The sequence below is a fragment of the Stegostoma tigrinum genome, chromosome 7 (genome assembly GCF_030684315.1).
Source record: "Stegostoma tigrinum isolate sSteTig4 chromosome 7, sSteTig4.hap1, whole genome shotgun sequence".
NCBI lineage: Eukaryota > Metazoa > Chordata > Chondrichthyes > Orectolobiformes > Stegostomatidae > Stegostoma > Stegostoma tigrinum.
Genome location: NC_081360.1, coordinates 10,332,752 through 10,350,343, shown reverse-complemented (window position 1 = coordinate 10,350,343; position 17,592 = coordinate 10,332,752). Strand labels below are relative to the sequence as shown.

Genomic DNA, 17,592 nt, shown 5'->3' with positions numbered 1-17,592 from the left:
AATCTAGTGGTTCTGTGCTGTTTCAACCGCTGCCTCTCCTGACTTACAGATCTCCCCACTCCCACTTCTTCCAGCTCTCCCAACCAGTGACCAAGTTGACTTTCATCATCCCCCATTCAACTGTGTGCCATTTTCCATCTCTTCCAGAAAGCTTCTCAGTCCATGACAACTTCAGGTTTTGAGCTGAGTTAAATTGCTAATATTGAGCTTTTTGCTGTTCTCCAAACACAGGCTGTTTCTCTCCCACATTTGCTATTGATGGATTTACAAGTGAACATCTAGGAAGCAAATACAGGAGAGTACCAGTCTCTGACTGGAGGAACAGCCTTTTGAAAATCTTCCAGTTGCATTTGTCTGTATTTTGAACAAAGGCTTGGCAGGCCACATAGAAACCTTAATGGCCCACGTTGTGGCTTGCAGCCTATTTATTGAAGACTACAATTCAAGGATTTCGCACAAAATGGGTTTCTAGGAGTCAGAAAAAGGCTGAAGGTCACACACCAGAAAATGTTTGATGTATTAAACAACTGCAACCAAGTTTATGCTCAGGGCAGGCAATGTGAGGAGTTGCATGTTCTGCTCATGTCTAGTTTTCATTCAGAACATGCATTCAGATGGTGGTTTAAGGACGATTATGACAAGTTTAGCAGAAGCTTTGGTGTTTTTGATATGAAAGGTAATTCAACTGAATTGCATTTCTGTAAGTTGTTGACTGTGAATTCTGACTGATGCAGTTCCTGCTTTTCTTTCTTATCATGCCTTCATCTTCCACTTCTTCTTGCCCAGATGCTGTTAAAACTGGTCTTTCTGGAGTATACACCATTAAGTATTCGGAGAAACAGCACTGCAGAGATCCAGACCACAGGTATCTGCTCTGTGGTTGTCTGCAACAGCAGTCAGGTTGGTGCCTGTGAAGAGTTCTTGGATAGATTCAACAGACATGCTTTCCAAGAACATTCCTTGTCTCTACAAAGCCAGCTTCTACACAGGTCTGCATAGAACAGGACGATAATAGAGAACTAGACTGAAGGCATCATGTCTTCTACCAGTTAGATTAGATTAGATTCCCTACAGTGTGGAAACAGGCCCTTTGACCCAACAATTCCACACCACATCTTGGAGCATCCCACCCACACCCATCCCCCTATAACCCACACACCCCTGAACACTATGGGCAATTTAGCATGGCCAATCCACCTAGCCTGCTGTGGACTGTGGGAGGAAACCGGAGAACCTGGAGAAAACCCACGCAGACACGGGGAGAATGTGCAAACTCTGCACAAACAGTTACCCGAGGCTGGAATCGAACCCGGGTCCCTGGCGCTTTGAGGCTGCAGGGCTAACAACTGAGCCACTGTGCCGCCCCAGTTAGCCAGACACACAACTGTTTTGCAGCAAAAGAGCTGGATTTAGGGAGTAGCATCTTTGTCATTTTTCCATTTATTCCGGTCACCTAATGTGAACATACGGAAACAAATGTATGGCCTTTTGCCTCTTCCACCCTTGGGAACCTGAAACTAGTCCAATAGACCACATAAATGAAGATTTACATTGTAGAGAACCAAGTTATTACATGAATAAAGTGTCTTTGTCTCAGCCACAATTGATTTGGGCCCAGTTCTGCCTGGCATGGTGGCCGCCCGGTCTAGCAGGGCAGACTCCCAGCATGGCAGTATTTCAACCAGCGTGGTGGTCTTTTGGCCTGGCGTGGTGAACTCTCAGCCTGGCATGGTGGTCTTTCAGCGGTATGTGGTGGTCTCTTGGCCCACTTAGCCTCAACATGGACTTCTGGTTCTGAAGTGATTCCTCAAAGTACAGACCCAAAATGGCACTTAAGAAGGACTGTAATGTTTGAACTTTCAGCTTCATTTATTTTCTAGTTAAAAGTGAGAAAGTCTGCAATGTGTAACTTTTAGCCTTATTTCATATGTTTTGCATTACACTGTAATTATTAGTGTTTAACTTTTAACTTTACTCCTTCTTTCTACCCTGTTCCTAAGATTCTGTAGCTACGTACTTGTACTTAAGATGGCATTTTTGTCTGGTGACATCATACGCTTTCCACTATACTCCTGTACTTGAGTACACATGACAATAAAGTCAATCAAAGTCTTGAAGATGTATTGTGAATCAGCATTCATTACATGAACTGAAGACGTGTTGCACAGATCCACTATCCTTTGAGAAATGAGCAGTATATATCCATCTAAATTTGCCTTTATGCAGTTTTCAAATGTGACCTCTATATGTTTAATTTTGTAGTGAATTGTACTGTGTATTTTATGTAATACATTCACAATGTTGGTCATAAACTTTAAGAAAGTATTATATTGTGACATCCAATCTTTTCCTTGAATGACCACTTCAATCCTGTACTCTGTTAAGGTATTCTTTGTAGGCCAGATGGTAATCTCATGGTGTGGAGCACAGCAATGTGGGCCACTAGTGTAGAGGGATCCTTCATGTGTATTGAAATATATTAAGAATTCAAATATGTTCAACTCTAAATTTAAATTTGTGTGTGTGAGATGATCTGAAGTATTCAGCTGCAATATGAAGATGAGAAATTTCTTATCTTAGAGGGTTACTAGTGTTTGGAATTCCCTTTTTTATTTATTCAAAATGTGAATGTCACTGCCTACTCCAGTGTTATTCCCCTTCTCTAGTTGTACTTGAGAAGGCAGTGGTGAGCCAGCTTCTTGAATCACTACAATCTGTGTGTGGACCACACTGCTGTTTCAAAAGGGGGAATAAGACAAGCTCTATGTTTACATAAGCAAACGTTAAAGTATTTATTCAGAAAGAATGATATACTAAGGATGGTGCCACAGAAGTCTTGTAAAACCCTTCAGATGCAGGCACCAGTTCTAAGTGATTGATCTGCCGTCATCATGGCATAGCTCTTATGCACATGCTTAGAGACTATGCCGAGCATGTTGGTACAATTAAGCCTTTACTTCACACCTATCCAAGTTCATTGATGGTATCCTTTAACCATTAACATTTAAGCATTAGCATTTAACTCTTTACTCCAAACACTCGCACTCTACAAAAAGAATTCATCCTCTGTGAGGTATTAATCTCTAACAATGTTCTCAGTTCTCAGGGAGGATGCATGTATTTCTTTATCATCATCTGGGGAGGTGTTCACAGGTATGGATGGCGGTTTCTTTAAAGATAAAAACATTTCTTTTTCCAAGGCATGATAGTACTATGTGACCGTTTCTAGCAGGGGCTTTTAGGTCAGCCATCTCTTTGAGTTAGTCAGCTGACTCCAGTGCTGTTACAACTTTGGTCTGTTGAAGATCATTTTGATGCTCAAGTTCCTGCTTCCTCTAAGTCATCTGCATCTCTCAAAGTTTCATTGTTTGATTCCTTAGTTGTTGAATGAAAGAAATCTTGTGCATCCACAGCATGTTTGTGAGATGCATATGATCAATCCAGGTGCCATTTGCAATCTCTGAACATTGGACATTTGCATGATCTAATCTGGATTTAGTAAGTATCTCTTATTTTCAACTTGAATTTTTATTACCTGCTTGCAGTATTGTACTACCTCTTGATGGGCTATTTCCAAAGAGTTTCTCGAACTGTATCAAGCTCATCTCGATATTTCCTGTGGATGATTGTAAAGATGTATGCCTAGAACTTACTTTTGTCTGAAGTTTTGATGTCCATGACTCTGTTGGAGTTGTAAGACCTGCTGCATGTATAAATAAGAATTCATTTCTAATTCAATAATCCTAGACAACTCAGATGTCGTGATGTTTTTTCTAGCTATAGCATGTTTTGAAGCTTCACTTGTTTTCATGTTTGATTAATCTAGTGTCTTCTTTCTGTTTACCTACAATAGTCTGGCCTTCATCAGAGAGAGAAATCTTTTCAACTAACTCTGATTGCATTTGTGGTTTCTGCAAGACAGTTTTAACTAGAATGTTCACTGGTATGGAAGGTTGTCTTATGAGCAAAGGCTAAATAGGTTGGGACTCTACTCTACTCAGGATTTTAGAAGAATGAGAGGTGATCTTATTGAAACCTGTGGGATTCGTAAGGGACTTGACAGGGTAAATGCTGAAAGGATGTTTACCCTCATGGGATTGTCTAAGACCAGACGACATAGTCTCAAAATAAAGGAGTGCCAATTTAAGGGTCAGATGAGGAAGAATTTCTTCTCTCAGAGGATTATGACTCTTTGGAACTCCATGCAACAGAAATCTGGGGGCAGAGTCTTTATTTATATTTGAGGCCAAGTTAGATTCTTGATCAGGAGAGGAATCAAAAATTCTAGGGAAAATGCAGGTATGTGGATATGAGGAATGTCAGATTAGCCATGAATCTGTTGATTGGAGGAGGCCAAAGGCCCTACTCCTGCTCCTATTTCTTATGGCCTTATGAGGGTGTTCTGTGAAAGAAGTAGAAAACCTTATATCTTTTTGGCTTAGCTCAACAAAAAGATGACTCCTGAAGAGAGACAGGAGAAACTTCATGCTGTCTTAATCCACATATATAGAAAGATCTAAGGTCACCAAATTAGATAAATGAATAACTTCAGTGATGGATTCCTTTCTGTCTCTGTCTTATCCTGAAAGAGCAAGCTAATGATTTGTCATTATGACTGGTCATCCTCATCTTTGGCATTCATTTTCCCCGGCATCTATACAATTTGTTTTGAAGGAAATGAAAGGTGTAAATTATTTTCAGTTTTCGTAGGTGTGAACATTCTGCCATGGAGATTGCTTCAAGATTCACTGAGTCACATTCAATATCTTCAGTAACAAAGAAGGTTTCAAATTACAAAGGCATTCTCATTCAATGATGAAGAATAGTTGTTAGGATTGACCTACAGGGTTTGTGTGATCTCTGTTCCCTTGTAGCAAAATGCATGTCCAACCTCTAACTCTGATTTTAATATCTCCTGTGTCCCAAAATTAAATGGAGGACAGTCTGAAAATTTTTGGCCAGAATCATAGACTAACTTCAGAAAAAAATAGATACATTGACTATTATCAGTTAGTTAACTAACTATTAGAGTTAGTTTTTTGCTGTTAATCATTATCTCTGCATATTAGAGTTCATCATGCATGTGGCACAATTGGGAAAGCTGAAATCTTCCAGTAGAGCTGCCACATTCCCCAGGAAGAATTCATTCTGACCCTTTTGAATCCCAGACTGTTGGAACATCTGCAGACTGCTATGGTCTGCACTTTCTATGCTGCTGCAGCTGTGATGTAGTCTGGCTCTTTGCCTTCGATTAAAACTGACTGGGCTGAGTTCCATTGGTGGGGGCTTCTTCAATTGTATTGGCTATGCCCTGTTTCTTCGTGGATTTGCCACTAGTAAATTTTTCTGAGTGTTTATTTTTTGCCAAATCATGTATGTTCTTTGATCTAAGATACAATTTTATTTACTGTGACTGATTTAATTTTTCCATGTAAATTGCTGCATTCCCTAGTCTGGACTTCTTCCTGTGCTTTTTCAGCTTTGTTGCTAATCTGACCTCCCCAGAGTTTGGTGCCTACATTGATATTGAGGTCTGGTACTTAGTGCTTTCAGTTACCTTCTCCAATTACTTTCTGTGTTTCTGTGTTCAGATTCCTCATCTGGCTCAGTTCTTCACCCATATCACTGTACAACATGTGACTTTAACTTAAAGGTGTTTCTTGCCCTTGGCCTCTCATTTCGTGGATCTGCTCACTAATGTACCATGTAGTAAGCTGAGGTTTATACTTTATCAGTACTCATTAACAGGCTTTATTTAAGCATAACAATATATAAAATTAAGACAAGAGAGGACATCCTCCAGAACTATATGGACTCAGGCTCCACTCCCAGGTGATATGATAGCCTTATGACATAGCTCGTTATGCACTTAGTCGAAATCTATTCTTAGAGTAAAGTTATAATTAACCCTTTACTCCACAGAAGAGAGTTCTTGGAATTTGAACCAGTGACAGTGAAAGACAATGATAACTTCCCAAGTTAGAATGGCATGTGGCTTGGAGAGGAAGTGACAAATGGTGTTGTTCACTGGTGCCTGATGCTCTTCTAGGTGATAGGTGATAGAAAAAAATACATTTGGAAAGTGCTTTTGTAGGAGCCTTGCTGGGTTGCTGCAATGAATGTTGTATATTGCTACTAGTATGTGGTTGCAGTGAAGTGAATGACTGAACAGGCACTGGAGACTTGGTTGATTTAGATTCAAGATTGAGTTACGCAGATTTGACAATGGAATCAAGCATTATTAGAGCAGGCAGAAAAGTTGGTTTAAGACCTTGATTGTATCAGCTGTGACCTGCATTAATGGCAGAGCAGGCTCAAAGGGGCAAATAGCTGCCTACTGCTCTGATTCTGTTCTTAGGCAATATTAGCATTGAAGTATTGGACACACATAGGCCATGTCCGTTGTGGATTCTGAGAACTCAACAATGCTTGATGGAGAGTTTCCTGTCCAACTTCACCACCAATATAACCAGTATTGCCCATCCTGTAAATTGGACTGATTTGATGAGTCCTTCACTTTCCAACCTTCTGATTTCTGCCTGTAAGATAAAAGGCACTAGGCAGACCTTGCAAAATCTTGGAATTGCTTCCTGGTCAACATGCAAGGCAGCACTAAATCCTCTGATAGTCCCTAGACCTTGCTGGAAGACTTCTGGGTATGTAGTTAGGACTTCATTAAGGTAGCCATTTTCTAATTGAAAAACGTTGAGCCAATGTAGGTGAGTCTCTTGCAGCCAATTTCACCCCATCAAGTTTGGGCCTGAACCTTTCACTACAATCACTGGTAATCAGATCAGCTGCTTTTCATAAGTGATCGGAACCAAACCCTTAATCTGTAAATGTTCCCTGGTATAGGTTCTCAGCCCAGGTGGGATCATGTGCAAGTGAAGGGCTGGAGTCCAGTGCAAATTTTGTTTAAAACTGATTCTGTGATCACTAACACTGCTGCACTGGTATCAACCTCCATTAGAACCGGATAACTATTTAACCTGTTTTTTATCTTGATTAGTTCTGATTTTGAGGTTGCTAAGCAATTTAACTGTTCCAAACAAAATGTAGCTAGACTTTCTAGAGGTTGAACTCTACTGGATACCCTCCTAGAAACCAGCCTATGAATTCCGTCACTCAATTTTGTGCCTAATAGGAGGTTTTTGCTGTCTTGAGTCCGTGTACTGCAACAACTACGATGATGTGCTGTTTAGGATCCTGAAAAAATGTTTTAACCATTTGAGTGAGGTTTAGCTTCAGTTTGGGTTTTGCTGTTGGCCGACTTAGAGTTCCTCTGATCAGATATGTCTTGAGCTCTGGAACTGCCTTCACTTAACTGGTGTTTCCCAAGCTCAGTTGAACTGGCAAGAATGTCCACTTCCATCAGAATACTCTGCATATGCTCCACTTGATGCATTTTCCAAAGATAAAGCCACTTATAGTGCATATTTGAAGCCCAGTTGGGCTTCCAATGAGTAGGCATTTTTGCAAATTTCATCATTAATTCCAAATACCAGTTGGTCTCTAAGCATCTATTAAGGGTTAATCTAAAGTCACAGGCTTCTGCATATCATCTTAAACTAGTCAAAAATCCTGATATGGATTCCCCTGGCTCTCGAATTGTTGAGTAAAACCAATAGCACCTGAGAGTTGGAGGAAGCTTGGGATAATATACCTTAACTATGGGCATCATTTCTTAAAAGCTTTTAGTTTCTGGTTCCTCAGGGAAAGTTAGGCTCTAAAAACAGAAAAATTGTCACTCCACAGGCTATCAGGAGAATTTTTGATTGCTTTTCATCTGCCACAGTGCCATTTGCCCAGAAAAAAAATGCGTTCTTTCCACATACTGGCCTCAGTCAGTTTGAATGAGCCAAGCTTCCCAAAAAAAGTCATAATGTAAGAAATTTTTACCCTAACTCAAAGATGACTGTTGCAAGCCAGTTTCATGCTTTACTTCTATTTTTTACTGAAATAACTCCACAGAGTCTAGTATCCATCACCAAGTCATCCTTTATTTACATGTAAACACTGATTTTAGTGCTGCCTCATTCAGAGTCAGCTAGCAGCATCTCTGACATTCCCCTTTTTATATATTAGCCACAGCTCCCAGATTTTTGTCCAGTGCTTCTTGTCATTTATATAAATGATTTGAATGTGAATATAGGTGGAACGGTTAGTAAGTTTGCAGATGATCTTAAAATTGGTGGTGTTGTGGTCAGTGAAGAAGGTTATCTCAGAGTCCAGTGCACCCTTAATCAGATGGGCCAGTGGGCTCAGGAGTGGCCAATGGAGTTGAATTTAGATTTAGATTTTGATTTTAATGTCACGTGTATTTTACAGGAAGAATACAATAAAATACAGTGAAAAGCTTTCATTTGTCACCTTGAAACGGTGCCACTTTGAATAATTTAAGAATGAGGAGAAAAAGAAAGATATATCTTGAAGAGAGTCCATCAATCCTGAACCAGCTCATCATTGTCAATGACACCTGCGATGCCATCCCTCTGCCAATGTTTTGCTGCTGTATTGCCCGGGTGTAACCAACATTGAAGTCGATGACCCTCAGGCGCCATTTTTGCTGCTGAGCCAATACGCCTCCACCACTGCCTCACTACTGCCAGACCAACCAATGTCAAAGTTGCGCCTGTCATTGCTGGGCCCACCTTTTCAATGTTGCTGTGATGCCCTTCTGCTAGTGCAAAATCCAATTCACAATGAAGTTGCTGATCCTCGCGTACCATCTTTTGCTGCTGGGCCTACCTCACCGATGTTGCCTCTGCCGATTGTAGCAGCTGCCAATTTTGGGTCCTGTGAATGCCTGGAAAAGTAAGAAGGGGCTCACTCTCCTCTACGCCAGGCCCAGTCAATGCCTGTGCCCTGGGCCTGTTTGAGGTTCGCATTAGGCCCACCATGGGCTCAGATAAGATTGCTCAAGGTCTGCACCTGGGCCCACTCATGATCTGCATTTGGCACACCCAAGGCCCTAGATCCTTGAAAGTGGAGTCACAAGAGGACAGGGTAATGAAGAAGGTGTTTGGTAAGCTTGTCTTTATTGATCAGTACATTGAGTGTAGGAGTTGAGATGTTATGTAGTGGCTGTACAGGACATTTGTGAGGCCATTTTTGGAGTTCTGCATTTAATTCTGGTCTCCCTGCTGTAGGAACGATGTTGTGAAACTTGAAAGGACATTGCTAGGGTTGGAGTTTGTTGACCTGTGAGCAGAGGCTGAATAGGCTGGGACTATTTTCCCTGGAGTGTCAGAGGCTGAGTAGTGACTTTGTAGAGGTTTATAAGATTATGAGGCCAGTGTGCAGTGAAAGTCTTTTCCCCAAGGTAGGGGCATTCAAAACTTGAGGGCTATGTTTAAGTTGAAAGGGGAAAGATTTAAAAGGGACCCAAGGGGCAACATTTTCATGTAGAGGGTGATGTGTATATGGAATGAACTGTCAGAGGAAGTGGTGGAGGCTGGTAAAATCACAACATTTAAAAGGTATTTGGATGAAGACATGAATAAGAATGGTTTCGAGTATGCGGGTCAAATGCTGGCAAAAGGGACTATATTAATTTAGGATATCTAGTCGGCATGGACAAGTTGGACCAAAAGATCTGTTTCTGAGCTGTACCAGTCTATGATGTTACGATTGGGATTGTTAATCTGGTCTAATCAGGAATTCATATCCTAAGAAGTTCAGATGGCTGATCGCATTACAATCACTATGGAAACAAGAACGCCATCCCATAATATGATTTAACCCATGAAGAAGACACAAGTGGAGCACACAGTTCCACTAGACTGCATTAACTCAACACTCAGTACAGTCATACTGCTCTTCCTTCACCTTTTACCAAACCTGGTTGACGCTGTACCTACGAAGCTGAGAAAAATAATATTAAAAGTTTCTATCTCACTGAGGAGGTCTCAAGCCAATCCATATCCTAGTACCTATTATGAAAACTTTGCTCACATTTTGATGGCTGGGACAAATTGCACCACTACAACTGAAATAATTCACAATATTTAAAGTAAGCAACAACATTATAAATGAAATACCCATAACATTCTGAAAAAAATTTCAACTTGCCCTCTGTCCTTTTGTTAATGAATTCTTTAAAAAATCTCATCCATTAGCTTTTGAGATTTATTTACAAATTAATAAAGGCAAAACCATTACTCTGCCTACCTTTAATGGCATAGGTAATAAATACTGGAACTTAAGATTTAAAAGGAAGTTATAACGCAGCAGGCCTTTTGTGAAGCCCCTTGCTCAAGCAATCCAAAATTGTGTTCCTCTTGTCTTGTATTTCTGTCTGCTTCAAGCATTTATCCAGTTTTCCCAAACAATTCATATTGATTTTTACCTGAACCAGACCCTTTGGCAAAGCATTTCCTTCTGCCTCCAAACTGACGAGAAATGGATTTCTTTTATTCTCCCAATTTGTGATATTGTTAAGTTTATGCTACTCATCAATGATTTGCCAATTTTAATAAGAAAAAATCTGTTATATGTCAAAGATAATATTAAAATCTCAAAAGTCGCCTCTTTACCTTATTCATACCAATGGACATATTTTTCATATTTGCAAGTCTGTCCTCAGCCACAGTTATTTTCATCGCAGGCATCATTCTGCTGAAACTATTACTGTGTGCTGTCTTTGGCTTTAAGTGTATGTTCTGAAACAGGATTTCTAATATTATATACAGTATTCAATCTACTTTTTTACTCTCTTATAAAACTGAAAATTCTCTTGACCTTTCCACGATTTTATTTTTCAATATTTGTACTTTCAGAAAATTGTGTGTTTTGGCTTCTACTTTCTCTGTTCATCCATGCTCCAATATCTTAACTCTATACTTTTTTTCTTACATTTTGTCTTCCAATATATAATTCTGTCTGATAATTTGCTTAAGTTTCCTGATTTATTGGGAGTTTTCATTGTGATATTTTTATGTTCTATACTATCCATGATCTATACTAAAAACAAAAGTGGACCCAGTACTTATTTCTGTTATGCCACACACAATGTTTTCGTGTGAAGGCAACCTTCTATTCATGATTTATATTTTGTCTGATACTTGAATGCCTGTGATGATTTGTATCGACAGCTTATGGAATGATATCAACTACCCTTAATCAAACATTTCTTCAAAGACAGCTGAAATTTTTTATTAATATATGTATTTCTAAATGTATAATTTGTTCTTGAATTATGAATTTCACCGATTTATGCACAATTGATGACACCCAAACTGGTTTGTATTTACGCAGTACATCCATTTCATCATTCTTAAACAATGGTTACATTCACTTGTCTTAAGCCTCAATTTATATACTTAGGGATAATTGAAAAATTGTGAGCAAAGCTATTGCTATCTGTCTTCTAATGTCCTTCAGCACACTCATGGACAAGCTAGAGTCCAGTGACTTAACCACCATGAGTTCTCTGAATTATTTCAAAACTAATTCCTGCAATTGTCGCTAACAATTGTTCTAAATCTTTCTCTACATCCCCACTTTCGCCATAATCTTTAATTGGAGATTCAAAATGTTAATTTATTTTTTCTGCCATTCTTTAACTGTCTTGTTCACAGAAGAGTCACTTCTTCATCGCTTACTGCCCTAGTTCCTTTTTAACAAGTAACAACAGCCCTTACTATTCCCACAATATAAAAACGTGAATCATACATTTATAGATCCACATTTGTGTATAATATACATACATAAAAATTCCTTGTAATCATTTCTTTTATATGTTAAACATTTCTTTATGCGAATCCTCCCTATTGACTTTTCCCAGTCTCAATTGTTATGTTCCATTTATAATGGAAACTGCCCATGTAATTTTATCACACTATGGTTTCTCATTCCAACCAGAGGTGTCACCATTGTAACTAACAGCATAATCTTACACGTGTCTGAATGCCAGTTAGCTCAGTTAACTGGATGGCTAGTTTGCCATGCAACTGATAGCAACAGCATTGGTTCAAAGCCTGCACCAGCTGAGGTTACCATGAAAGACTGTCCTTTTCAACGTCTCTCCTTGGCATGGCACGGTGACCCACAGGTCAAATTTATCACCAGTTATCTCCTGAAAAAGCAGCACTATTGTCCAATAGGACCACATTGAATTTATATTTACTTTATACTCTATTCCCTTTGAAATGAAAGCCAACATTCCATTTAACTTCCCTATTACAGGCTGAATTTGGATGCTGTTTTTTTTTGTGATTTGTGGATGAGGACTCCCAAATCCCTCCGTTCTGTAGCTTTCTATAATCTTTCTTAAAATAACATTGAGCTCTTCTATTCTTCTTACCAAAGTACATAACTTCATATTGCCCCACAAACCATTTGCTAAAACTTTGTCCACTCATTTAACCTGTCTTTATCACTCTTCAGTCTCTTCGTGTCATCCTCACCACTAGCCTTCTCCCTTATCTTTTGTTTCATCAGAAAACTTGTCTATAGTATGTTCATTTTCTTCATTCAAGTTCCTAATTTATTGTAAATAATTGCGGTCACAGCACTGATCCCTGTGGTACACCATTCAGTACAGCTTGCCATCCTGGAAATGTTACCCCATCTTTATCCTACTCTCTGCCTTCCTTTAGTTAGAACATTATCATAGATAGAGGATTGGCTGTCATCAATACCGTTGGCCTTTTTCTTATTAAGTAACCTAATGTGTGGTATCTCATGAAACACCTTCTGAAAATCCAAATATATTCATTGTTTCTCCTTTTTCCATCCTGCTCATTACCTCCTCAAAGAATTCTGGTAAATTTATCAGGCACAATTTCTTTTTGTCGAAGCCATGCTAATTCTGCTTGATCGTATTGTGCATTTCTAAATGCAATGCTAATACATCTTTTACAATAGATGCTAATATTTCCTCAATAACAGATATTAAGCTAACTGACCTATAGTTACCTGTTTTTACTTGTTTCCTTTTTTTAAGCAAAGGTGTACTTTGCTGGTTTTCAAAATCTCTGGGATTTTTTCATAACATAAGAATTCCTGGAAGATCATTTCTAGTGCATCTGCTATTTCTGTGCGGTCGCTCAGTGGTTGGCACTGTTGCCCCACAATGCCAGGGCCCCAGGTTTAATTCCTACCTCAGATTGTAGTGTTCAGCGATGTGTAGGTTAGGTGCATCAGCTACAGGATATTTAAAAAGTACTTTCTATTTGTCTTAATATTTAATTGCAAGTTTATTCTTAAAGTTTACATTCTTCCTCTTGAGTTTTTTTGTTGTCTTTTTGTTGGTTTTCAGAAGTTTCCCAGCCCTCTGGCTTACCACTAACATTTGCCACATTTTGTTTCTTTCAGTTTGTTGCTAGCCCTAAATGCCCTGGTTAACTATTATTGGTTTATCCCCTTTCTAGAATTCTTCTTCTGCACTGGAATACGTCTTTGCTGTGAGCTATGAACTATTTTCTAAATGTCTGCCATCATTCCTCAACCATCTTTGGTGCTATACTCCTTCCCCAGTCCACTCAAATAGCTCCACCCTCATTCCTTTGTAATTACCCTTATTTAAGATCAGCACAGTTATTTCCAACACAGTTTCTTCCCTGTCAAACCAAATACCAAATTCTCCCATGTTATGGACACTGTTTCCAAAAGGAATATTTTCACTGGCATGATTTATTAAACCTGCCTCATTATACAGCACCAGATCTAAAATAGCTTGATCCCCATTTGGATGCACAACATATTATTTGATAAAACCTACTCAAATACACGCAATGAATGTATGATGTAAGTAAAATGCAGAGAAATTTCTACTATTGGAACATAGCAAATCTGTGGAAATTCATAACACAGATGGCTGTCAAAGCTGAGTCATCAAGCCTGAGATGGACAGATTTATAATCAATAAGTGAAACGAGAGTTCTTAGGGAAAAGGCAGGAAAGTGGAGATTAGGTATATCAGATCAGCCATAATCTCATTGGTGGAGCAGACGTGATGGACTCAATGGTCTTCATCTGCTCTTACATTTAATAATCTCATAGTCAATCAGACTCTTTTGTACACAATTAAGCAATCCTTGACTTTCCATCTGTTCCTCATTCACAACATTTATAGAACAAAAAAGTAGTGATGCAAAAATCAAACCTTTATCATTCTTCCTTTTTTCTTTGGATTGCTCACAACACTTTTTAGGAGATTGGAATGTAGTTGCTAGAGATTCCAGGCAATACTACATGTTTCATAATAACTATTTAAACAGAATTTAAATAGTGCGTGTGAACAGTTGTGTAGCCATGCAGTTGGAAACTGCAGCTAGTAGGTGGCACTATGGAGATGTAATCTGCCTTACATTTTGTACATGAAATAGCTACTGTGCAATGGCAACTTATTAGTCTCTTAAAAAGGGTCTGTTGATAAATTTCGGCTGTCCTAATTTGTTAGATGATTATAAGCAACAGAGAGCAACTATTGTATTTTTTCTGCCAATGCAAATTATATAATGGGTATTCCAAACTGCTAAAAATTATGTGCTATTGCAGCATTGGTATAAATTGCTAACATAGAATTATTTCTTAAATAAGAAAGTAAATGTGACATTAAGAGATGTACAGATAAATCATTCAGTTTCTTCGTGTGACTCCTTGTTCTATTTTGGCATATCAGAATCAAAATGAGGAGAAAAACATGAAAAGTGGTCCATCTCTTTAATATAAAAATTACACTAACACAATTAGTCTCGATTAATAATTGCATTTCTCAGAGACAAACGTGAAAAGTATGTATTATCGATGCTCCCATGATGCTGCTTGGCCTGGTGTGTTCATCCAGCTTCAAACTTTGTTATCTTGGATTCTCCAGCATCTGCAGTTCCCATTATCTCTATTATTGATCCTAGTTGACATGTGTGATTAAACAAACTTATAAAATCTTTCAAGAATTCATACTTCTTAGTTACCAATATCAGGGCTTAAATGTTAAAGAATTTTAATTTTTAATCCTAAATATTAAGGAACCAGTATGAAGCATTCACCCTTTTCTACTTTGCTGACTAATGTATGTTGGTTCTGACTAATGACTGGATTACATGTAGATGCCAGAAGGGTACAAAATTGTTGGGGATGATATATTTATTACTTCAAATAAAATGTGGTTTGTGTATTCAGTTTATTTATCTGAAAGTATTATTGACCAGCTGAATGAAGGTAGTGCTTTTGTACATCACATTATACTATAGATGAACTGAGTGGGTGAAAATGAGGACACAGAAATCAATGTGATTATAACATATAAATGCAAGAAAGTACACTGTATTGTTAAATGATCTTTCAATTATTTTTGAGACTATGATTTACTGAAGATTAAAAATCGTTGAATTTGAAATCCTACAGTGCAGTGAATTCCATATTGGTTTACAATGTGATTTTATAGAAATTAAAATAAAATATGCACAATGTCAGCAAATGACAGACAGTAATGATTATAATGATCTTATTGTATAATGTAGCAAGATTCTTTCCAACTCGTGCATTAGCAGGTCGCTGCCACTAACATAAATTAATTGCCTAAATCATGAAATGTAACGCCTAAAAATAACTCAAAATCCAGAATTCAGCAATATGAAACACAATGTTACTTCTTAATCAGTGGAGACCATAATTATTATGACACAGATCCTTGGTTGACATGTCTAAAACAGGAAAAATCCACACTGCAAAAAAAACTTAATTAAATCATTGAGTTTTGAATTTTTCAACCTAAAAACAGTGAGTTTATTCATAATAATACGTGGTGTTTTTCAACGGATTTTTTCCGCAGCATTTATATCAACTTTTAATAATCACTCCGATATAACTACTAAAATAGGCTAAATTGGATAGAATGAATAGAAATTTCTGAAATTTACATATGTTCGAAAATGGCCTGCGGTCTTGTTAGTAAGTCGTGTGTGCCGTAATATTATTGTTTTTAGTAATTGCCTGGAAAGGTTTAATATCATTGTCGACAATTTAATACTGATTTCCAATGCATTCAAGATTTATTCAATGGTAATAGTCGGAGTATTTCTGGTATTATTAGGGATAGATCTGTGCAGCAATTGCTGAAGGAGTTTTACGTCCCATACTTTTGGCTGAGCTTCTGTGTTGTTCTTATCTTTGGTGTTTCCCTTGTGTCGGCTGAAGTGCATCTCTGCTCTAGTCGATCGCCGAGAGGTAGAACTGCGCTGTTCGGTTTCTCGGAGCTTGACAAACTCCCATACTACCATGGTGAAGATGGAGGAAGTGGCTGCTGGATTAGCAGCGTTTCACATCCAACAGCTCGCCCCTGTGCAATATTAAAGGGAAGTGTGATGGATTTATTTGATCGTAGCCCATTACTAAGGTAATCACAGGGCTTGTTTCCGCACCAGTCAGAAAAGCGAATTAGATCAGTTTTGAATCAGCGGAGATTTTTTTTAAGTACTCGCACAAACCAAATGACTTGTTGCAGTCCCAAGTAATCCCGTCGTATTCGCATGATGGCTGGAATAGTATCGGGACACTTATTGATAGCAACTGCACTCATATCATTCATCACAGTTGTTAAGGAATCACGGTACATAAATATGAGTTAGTCAACAGTCCAGCGTGATCGCTAGCATTCTTCAGCGATTACCTCCTTGCTCATTCCCAACTGATATTATCTGTACCAAACGAAAGGGTTTTTTTTCAGCACTTGACCTGTCACATACCATTGAAAGAAAGAATATTTTGCCACGGGCAATTTAAACAATCCTAGTAACTTGGCCTGAATCTAAACGCCTGCTCCCCTTCTCGCCGATTCCTTAGGAACCGGTGTATCAAGTTTTTTTTTTGTTAATCGCATTGTCGAGGCTCCGACCTCTTTCTTTTTTGAAGTACTTACTGTATGTTGACATTCCTGGACACTTTTCCAACACCCATTCCATATTTTGCACTCTAACCTTAACACCAGTAAGAGCTGACAGTTGCTTGATTTTGACGCTTTATATCCGATTTGTAGACTATCTATTGGCGTGAGCAAACGTAAACGGTACTGGAGTGTTTTAACTATTTTTGTTGGTGGGACTTTTCTTCCTGTTTGTTGCAGTGTCTGACGCGGGTTTCAGCTTTTACTCGGAGGAGCCAGGTTCCATTCGGCGGATTTTGTTGTCCGTGTGTATTAATAGTGGTATTAGAACAACTATGTATATTGACACTATGTGAATTTCGCGTTTTAACTATTACTTTTAGGTACCCAGTAATTGATTTAGGCCGTAGATTGCTGCTGGGTTAAAATTTATTCCAGGATATTTTTGATGTAAATAGTATGTCTGACTCTGTGTAAAACATAGCAAAAACAGGAACATATAATTCGCACTTTTCAGGGAAGTAGTTGGAGGCAAGTGGAGAAACAATCCAATTCCAGTAAGTAACGCAACTTTCTTGTCATCATGGCTAAAAATATGTTGAGATCAATAGAAATAGATTTTTCAGATTAATACACAGCTGTTAACTCTTTGTACCACGTTGTTTTTGAGACTGGTCAATTATACTCGATGTGTTAGATCCTCATTCAATCTTTCAGGATTGATGTGAAATTATTGAGCGGGACTAAAAAAAATCTTTGATTTC

General features: G+C 38.4%; 1 protein-coding gene across 9 annotated transcripts in view; it reads left to right on the top strand.

Annotated features, from left to right (window-relative positions):
• Positions 1-17,592, top strand: part of LOC125453796 (zinc finger protein Helios-like) — a 231,551-nt gene that overhangs the window by 108,569 nt on the left and 105,390 nt on the right. Inside the window, exon 1 of one of the 9 annotated variants that reach the window (XM_059647042.1) lies at positions 16,183-16,342. The exons of 6 other annotated variants lie outside the window; for them this stretch is intronic. The gene's annotated coding sequence lies outside the window, so the exon portion shown is untranslated. Of the gene's footprint in view, positions 1-16,182; positions 16,343-16,826; positions 17,012-17,069; positions 17,386-17,592 lie in introns of those variants that run through there. 2 more of the 9 variants (XM_059647045.1, XM_059647044.1) reach the window with 2 other exon arrangements.